This window comes from Hibiscus syriacus, unplaced genomic scaffold (assembly GCF_006381635.1).
Source record: "Hibiscus syriacus cultivar Baekdansim isolate YM2019G1 unplaced genomic scaffold, ASM638163v2 tig00111843_pilon, whole genome shotgun sequence".
Lineage (NCBI taxonomy): Eukaryota > Viridiplantae > Streptophyta > Magnoliopsida > Malvales > Malvaceae > Hibiscus > Hibiscus syriacus.
The window spans coordinates 493,144-501,992 of NW_024063198.1; positions in this window are offsets into that span (position 1 = coordinate 493,144).

An 8,849-nucleotide genomic window follows, 5' to 3' on the forward strand; every position below is an offset into this window, starting at 1 on the left:
CGTCTCTTGATTCTTGCCAATCTTGACTTCTTGGTTCTTGATTTTTTATTCTCTGGCCCTTAACGGGTTTTGATTTGATACCTCTTTGGGGATTTTGTTTCAGAAAGAAGTCTTTCATTATTTTCGACTTTCTTTTAATCAATTCTTAGTGTGCAAGAACCTCTATAAGCCTCCAAACACATGTATCTTTGTGCAGTAATATGCAATGATCTTTTCCAGAGCAAATAAATCATTTTTATTTAATTTCAATGCAAGATGCTAAGGAATTGACTTTTCTTAGACAAATAGCCGTATTTATTTATGTGGAGAAATGAAATACATGGCAAACATTATCAAATGGGATAAATATTTTGAAAATACAAATAGGTGCCCTAGATCTCGATAATGTGGATGCTTTTGAACTGACACATCGTTAGATGACTTTGAGTGTAGCCTTTGTCTAGGGGACTTCGAAGATTGTGATAATGTTTGGAAGAGTGTGAAGTTCCTCCCAAATTATTCAGTCTCCGAAGCCTTGGATGCCGTTATTTTATTGTTTCCTTAATCCCGAACCTCCCCGTGCACGAATTCTGGATCATTACCCAAGCTGCCTTTTCAGGTTTTCAACTTGGATCCTCCCACAGTTTCAAGACTCCCTTTGCGGGTTTTAATCTTGGACCCACATTTTATTTTTCTTTTCTTTTTTCAATTTTTCTTTTTCAATTTAGAGCGCTCTTTCAAGTTTTCACTCTAAACCTTTTTTTACTTTAACTTAGAGCGCTCTTTCAGGTTTTCTCCCTAAGCGAAATATTTCTTGACTGCATCAGAGTTAATGGGATTGGGAAGTTCTGGCCCATCCATTTTAGTCAAGATTAATGCTCCTCTGAAGTCTTTTTGGATTGGCCATATCTTTTTCAGTACGAGATCTCCTTCATGGAATACTCTTGGGCGCACCTTCTTATTGTGTGCTCGGATCATTCGTTTTTGGTGGAGTTGACCATGGTGAATGGCTTTCAACATTTTTTCTTCTATTAGGTTCAGTTGATCATATCGAGTTGTACCCATTCTGCATCATCCAATTTAACTTCTGACAAAACTCGAAGTGATGAGATTTCCACCTCTATGGGCAACACAACTTCTATCCCATAAGCTAATGAAAATGGGGTTGCCATAGTCGAAGTCCGTACCGAAGTTTGATAAGTAAACAATGCGAAATGTAACTTCTCGTTCCAGTCTTTGTACATCTCAGTCATTTTCTCCACTATTTTCTTGATATTTTTGTTTGTTGCCTCTACCGCTCTATTTATCTTTGGTCGATAAGTAGTAGAGTTGTGATGCTTTATGTTGAATTGTTCACATACAACATCCATCATCTTATTGTTTAGATTGGATGCATTATCGGTAATGATCCTTTCTGGTAAACCATAACCACATACGATCTTTTTTTTAAGAATTTGCAAATAGTGGGTTGAGTGACACTGGCATATGACGCAGCTTCTACCCATTTGGTAAAGTAATTGATTTCCACAAGGATGAATCAATGACCATTTGAAGCTTTTGGATGGACTTGTCCGATTACATCCATGCCCCATATAGAAAAAGGCCACAGAACTGTCATCCCATGAAGATGACGAGGCAGCCATTGACTTGGCACTTATGACATCGTCTAGCATAGTTGATGTAATCACTCTCTAATGAAGACCAAAAGTATCCATATCTCATAACTTCTCTTGACATCATGTGCCCATTTGCATGAGTTCCACATACACCGTCATGTATTTCTTCCAAAATCATCTTTGCCTCTTCTTCATCCACATCTTAACAAGACTTGATCACGACTTTTCTTGTATAAGACTTCCCCATCAAATACATATCATGCTGCCATTATTTGAATTTTTTTTTGTCATTTTCAGTAGCTTCTTTGGATAACTTTTATTTTTGATGTACTGCAAAATGTCATGGTACCATGGGTTTTTATCTTTTACTTCTTCGATTTAACAACAATGAGTCGGGTACTCATATGACTGCATATCGATTGGCATCATGTCGGACCCCCACCAGCCTTGCATGTTGCTGCCAAGGTAGCTAAGGCATCTTCCATTTGGTTTTCTTCTCCGTACAATCTTTATATTCTGCCCAATAGCAGCTCGAATCCCCAAAACACAAGCTTCATATTCTGCCATGTTGTTAGTGCAATAAAAGTTCAATCTACTAGTGAATGGATAATGATTTCCTTTGGGTGAGACCAAGATAGCTCCAATGCCACATCCCAATGTATTCGATGCACCATCGAAATGCATTTTCAAAGAATCACATGCGGAAGTACTTGCTTCTTCTAGAGATATGGCCATCAAGTTTTCATCTAGAAAGTCAAAGTCCAACGGTTCATAGTTTTTAGAAGTCCTGCTCGTTAAGAAGTTAGATATGACACTGCCTTTGATGGCTTCTTGGCTCACGTACTCAATGTCAAATTTAGATAGTAGCATTTGCCTTCAGGCTAACCTTCCAAAGAGAACATGTACACCCATCATGAATTTTAATTGGTACAACTTGGAAATTAACAAGTGGTATTGTATAGCATGTATTACCCAAGTCTTCGTGTAGCCCAGACTAGAGCAATAGACTTTTTCAATGGGTGGATATATGGCCTCACAATCAGTGAACTTCTTGCTAAGGTAGTAAATATCCTTTTCCTTTCTTTCAATCTCATCATATACCCCAAGACACATCCCATCGATTTCTCAAAGATGGACAGATATAGCAAATGTTTGTCTGGGATGGGAGACATTAGAACAAGAGTGCAAGACTAATAATTTTTTATTTTCTCGAAAGCGATCTGGCAATCCTCATCCTATGTCCTAGAGTTATTCTTTCGAAGGAGATGGAAAATTGGATCACACTTGTCTGTCAATTGAGATATGAATCGAGCATTACAGTTTAATCTGCCCAGAAAACCTCGAACTTCTTTTTGTGTCCATAGAGAAGGTAAATTATGGATGGCTTTGACTTTATCTAGATCACTTTCAATGCCTTTTCTGCTAACAATGAAGCCCAACAGCCTCCCAGATGTTACTCTGAATGTGCATTTGTTTGGATTCAACTTAAATTGAAACTTTCTCAATCTTTGGAAGAGTTTCATTAGATTCTCGATATGCTCATCTTCAGTTTGTGCTTTGACAATCATGTCATCAACATAAACTTCAATCTCCTTATGCATCATGTCATGAAACAAGGTTACCATAGCTCTTTGGTACGTTGACCCAACATTTATTAGTTCGAAGGGCATCACCTTGTAACAGAATGTTCCCCACATTGTGGCGAATGTAGTCTTCTCCATGTCATCTAGATGCATCTTGATCTGGTTGTATCCTGAGAAACTGTCCATGAATGAGAATAATGAATTTCCTTATGTATTATCCACCAGAGTATCTATGTATGAAAATAGGAAGTTGTCTTTAGGACTTGCTTTGTTGAGGTCTCAATAGTTAAGACACATGCTCACTTTTCCATCATTTTTTGGCACTGCATTATGTTAGCCACCTATTCCGGATACTTGGCCACTTTAAGAAAACCAACATCAAACTGTTTATTGACTTCTTCTTTTATCTTACGGAGCATTTCAAGTCTCATCCTCCTTAGCTTTTGCAGTATAGGTTTGCATTCTGGTTTGATTGGTAGTTTGTAGACTACCATATCCATGTCTAGCCCAGACTTGTCTTTATACGACCATGCAAACACGTCCTTGAACTCTTAAAGTAAGTCTATCAAGATTTGCATCGCCTTATACGATAGTGTCGTGCCAATTTTAATTTCCTTATTTTTTTCTTCAGTGCCAAGGTTCAAAATTTCAATTTTCTTTTTATGGGGCAATATTTGTTTTTCTTCTCTTTCCATCATTCTAAATAGCTTGGAAGGTAAGTTGCACTTTTCTTCATTATCAAAATCAATGATTTCCCCTAAACACTTGAGCTGCTTAAAGTCAACCTCCATGTCAAAATCATCATCATCAACATCATTACTATCTAAAGACATGAAAGAAAAATAAGGGGAAAATGTATATATGCGAGAGGAAAAAATCTCACATAGAATGGAGAAACAAATGTATTATATGGATAGAAATAAGAAGTGAAAGAAAGAAATGTTTTCCAAAGAGGAAAATTGCATCTTTTATTGATATGTAAATAGAAATAATTCATTAACCCTTATAAAAGATCGTCTATTGCCCCGAGTATAGGCAAATAGGGAAATTTTGAGTATTACTCTGAAAGATATTTGAAAACCATAGATAGTTCATCAACAGTCCAATTATTTAGCACGAACCCCGACAGTAATGGACGAACTTCAAATCTATCTATATCTTCAGCTTCATCTGTTGTTATGGCATTGATGCTTAAGCCCTTCAAAGCTTCTTCCAAATCAGGTAAAGGTATCATTGCTTCATCTTCAAAACATAACCATCAAATTTGAATGTGTTGTGGAGAGAAGGAAAAGACATTGGTTCCCACTGGACTTCTTCTCCAATTAATCTTGCCTTCCTTCTTTCTTGGCACCTTTGAATATCTCTCATTCTTTGTTGATGGTTGGGTTGATATCCAAACCCAAACTGGTCTAGCTTGACTATAATAAAAATGAGGTTGATTACTCCCTATAGATAACTCCCTAATCTTTTTCCTATCTTTGCACATTTCCCCAAAGTTTGCTTGATTTCTATCTTGGTACAATATGAGAATCTAACTATGGGATTCTTACCCCCTTCAACCATAAATGTGGCATTGACAAACTCCAATGATCAGAATGAACATTCTAGAGATTCCTCGTTTACATATATGAAAAAGGCCTCGGTGGTCATGCTCGCCACTATGTCTTCTTCAGTATTGATGATTACATGAACCTCGTCATTAACAAACTTGACTTTCTGGTGCAATGTTGATGGTATTGCCCCAGCTTGATGAATCCATGGCCTTCCTAAAAGGCAGTTGTATGAAGGCATAATGTCCATCACCAGGAACTCTATATTGTATGTGGCAGGCCCAATGGTCAATGCTACTTCAATTTTACCGAGCACTTCTTTCTTTGTCCCGTCAATTGCTCGGACCACACTTTGGCATGTTCTCATATGAGAAGTATCCACTGGTAACCTCTTAAGAGTGACCAAAGGCATTACATTAAGGGAAAAACCATTGTTGATTAATATACTCGGTAAAGCATGCCCCTTACAATGTGTGGTGATATGTAACACTTTAGCCTGACCCTTTCCGCCGGATGAAATCTCGTCATCAGAAAATGAGATTAGATTATCAGCTTGGATATAGTTAACCATTCGATCCAACTTATTGATTGGTATGTCTTTTTCCAAAAATGTCTTATTCAAGACCTTCAGTAGTGCCTTCTGTGTTCCTTCGAACTCAGTAATAATTCCAACATTGAGTTGTGTGCTGGCAGGATATGTAGCTGTTCCACAATGATGTATTCACTGTGTTTCAAGAAATTTAAAAACTCCACATCTTTCACCTCTCTTATGGGCTCATTCATTGTTGGATTATCCTCTTTGAATGGTTCAAGCATTCTCTGGGGTAAGTTAGACTTTTTGGAATAGTATTTCCCAACAGAATGCCCTACTTCGTTAACATCTTCCTTCAAAGAGCTCACTTGGCATTCATACTTCCAAGGCACTTTTTTGTTGTCTTTGTAAGGAAAATGACTTGGTGCCACTATCACTATCTTAATCGGTGCCTTATTTGCCATCTTCGCCTTATGGGTAATTATAAAATGGCGGCTCGTTCCATATCCCTTGTCAGATGAATCTCCAGTCGTACAAACATCGGCTTCAGAAGTATCCTTGTTTTCCTCATAGAATTCCAGCTCTTTCCTGTCCATCATGAGCTGGATTAAAGCTTTACATTCGGAATACTCATGCACATCGTGTCCCTTTTCATTGTGATAATAATAATGATTACCACCTTCATATTTCGATGTGTTAAAATATGGTGCAAGAAATCCTGCCTTTACCATTTGCCTTTATACCCAAGCCAGATGAGACTTCACTATAGAAACACTTATTTTGACTTTCTTTCCCCTCTCTTTGATGATTGCATTAATCCCACTTTTTTTGTGGTTAGGCAGAGAGTTTTGTGCAACGTTAGGTGTTTTTGGGTTGTTGAAATGAATACAGTTCCTATTGCGCATCATTTGAACGATCATCTTAAAGACAAGGCAATTTTCAATAGCATACCCCGGAACACCACTATGATACTCATAGTGTGCATTTTCATCGTACCACCTAGGGTATGGGGGCTTTAGAGGTTCTACTGGATATGATGACACCACATGTGTGTCAAAAAGTTACCAGTAAAGCTCCTTATACTCATGGGAATATTATCGAAATATTTATTTTCTCTTTCTTTCCTTGGTTCCCTCGAATCTTGTCTAGAAGTACCTAATGGTGCAGCTGCAATTAGTTTTGATTTAGAGACCGTAACACTTTTGCTGGTGTTAAAAGTGTTGATGTTGTTGATCTCTCATTCTCTCTTCTCCATGGTCGGTCTTTTGCTTGACTCACCTCCTTCTATATTTCCTTGTCTTATGGTTGTCTCCATCGTTTCTCTGGCCATAACTATATTAGAAAAGTTCCCTGATGTGATTGCAACCAAATGCTCAAACAAGGGAGCCTTCAAAGTGTGTATGAAGAGCTTCCTTATTTCTTTCTCATCCAAAGGTGGATGAACTTGCACGGCTAAATACCTCCATCACTATGCATACTGCCTAAAACTCTCCTTATGCTTCTTATCCATACTTTGTAACATGACACGATCTAATCTCATGTCATTATATGTCTGTATTGCTCCAAGAATGACTTGGCGAGATCTTTCCATCTCCTGATGTGTAAACGGTTCAGCTGGTTGTACCATTAGATGGCTTAACCTGCTAGACTCTTCTGGAAGCATTGAATCATGTTTTGGTCATTTCCCACATATCCTGTCATTTTTCGACATAACATGGTAATGTGGGCTGAAGGGAAACAATTCCCCTCAAACTTCTCGAAATATGGGACTTTAAATTTAGGAGGAATAATCAAATCCTGGATGAGACTTAATTCCAAAGCATCAATCCCATAATATTTGTCTTCTCCTATGAATGTCTTCATTTGATCTTCCAACTGCTTGATATTCTCTTCTATCTTCTTTGATTTATCCTCCTCATCAAAATCCAGAATACGATAATCATCCGGGTTATTCTGGGGTTTGGTTACAGAGGCATGTGCTTTTGCAGTAGACGAAACTTGTGCTTTTGCAATAGATAAGTCCCCTTGAAGTCCTAATATAATTCCATGTGAGATAACCAGTTGTGGGGTAATAGTACAGTCACTCTTCATATGCCCCTGCCCTAGGGGCACTCATTTGATTTAAGCCAGACAACTTTACAATGATCTGATCAACCGGTGACTCTTGGTTCCTGTTGATAGAATCCAAGGTATTTTGATTATTCTTACTCATTTTCTCCTCAAGTTCTTTTTTCAATTTTAGCATATTTTCCTTAAGTTGAACGATCTTAGCTTACATCTTCTTCTTCTTTGAACGAGTATTGTGAGGATGAAGTATGTCCAGTGCTTGATGAGGTGTGTCCAGTGTTTGTTCCTTTTTTCATTAAGACATTTTGTGTTAGTTAATTTGAACATAAAGAAATAAAAAATGCAAAGAAAAAATACAAAAATGCATGATGCAAGAAATTTTTGAGGCATTGATCCAAAACGTGTTTGTTATTATAAATAGTCTTTATCGGGACAAAAGTGTTACTTCTAAGAGACTAAAACAATTCAAATGTGCATTCTACTAGGTCCTTTAGGCTCCAAACGACTTCTAATAAGTTGAAAGTCTTCTTGCTTCTTATGTCACTGGCTGAATACTTGTCGAACCACCACGACTTCTCTTTCCAAACCATGCAAGTGGCGTTTCGTTTTCTATACCTGATCTAAGAAGTCTTGAATAATTGCATCTCTATCCTTTACCCTTTGTTGAGCCTATTCCCAACAGAAACGCCACTAGAGTCCTCCATCAAAAGGAACAATTTGGAGTTCATTTGCATGGTTCTTGAATTTATCCACAATGACCTCCAATTTCACTATAGTTTTGCCATCATGTTCCTGTTGTCTTTGAAGAGACCTCTCTATATCAACTACATTGTTCTTCAACCGTTTATTCTGGTTTTGGCTTTCTAACAAACGTCTTTGGGAAGTCTTTAACTGCTCTTTCAATGTCTCTCTTTCATCTTGTCCCTTGAACTTCCTTTTCATGTTGTTGACTTCACTTTTCTAGTACTCGAAAGATATTTTCAAGCTTGAATTGTTCTGAACTTGCTCTTGATACCCTTTTCTTAAATCTTCTAATTCAAAGCAGACTTTCTTATGTTTCTTTTCCAGTCTGTCTGTTCGGTTCTTTTGAGTATAAGCATCTAGCTTCCATTGGAATTTTTTCAGCTTCTAACTCAATCTTTGTTTCATTTCTTCTTTTTCAGCTTCAAATTCCTTTTTTGCTATCTCCAGTTCATAAGGGACCGACTTAAGGTGTTCTTCAATGGTCGAGTATCCTCATGGTCTGGCGCGGGAATGGTATTATTCTTCCTCAACTTCCTCCATTCCATATAGTTCAAAGTGATCATATTTTTTGCAGCCACAACCTCCATACGAAATATCTTCTTCCATGACTCAACTACATCTTTGATCATTTTCTTGTAGTTGTCCTCATGGTAGCAAACTCATATCCATATATCTCATGTGTGACTGGAACAAACTGACGTGCCCCAAACTGCCAAAGCACTAAAAGTGGAGAATAGCCAACTCATCCCTATAGCCTAAGCAACGTTACTATTCCTAT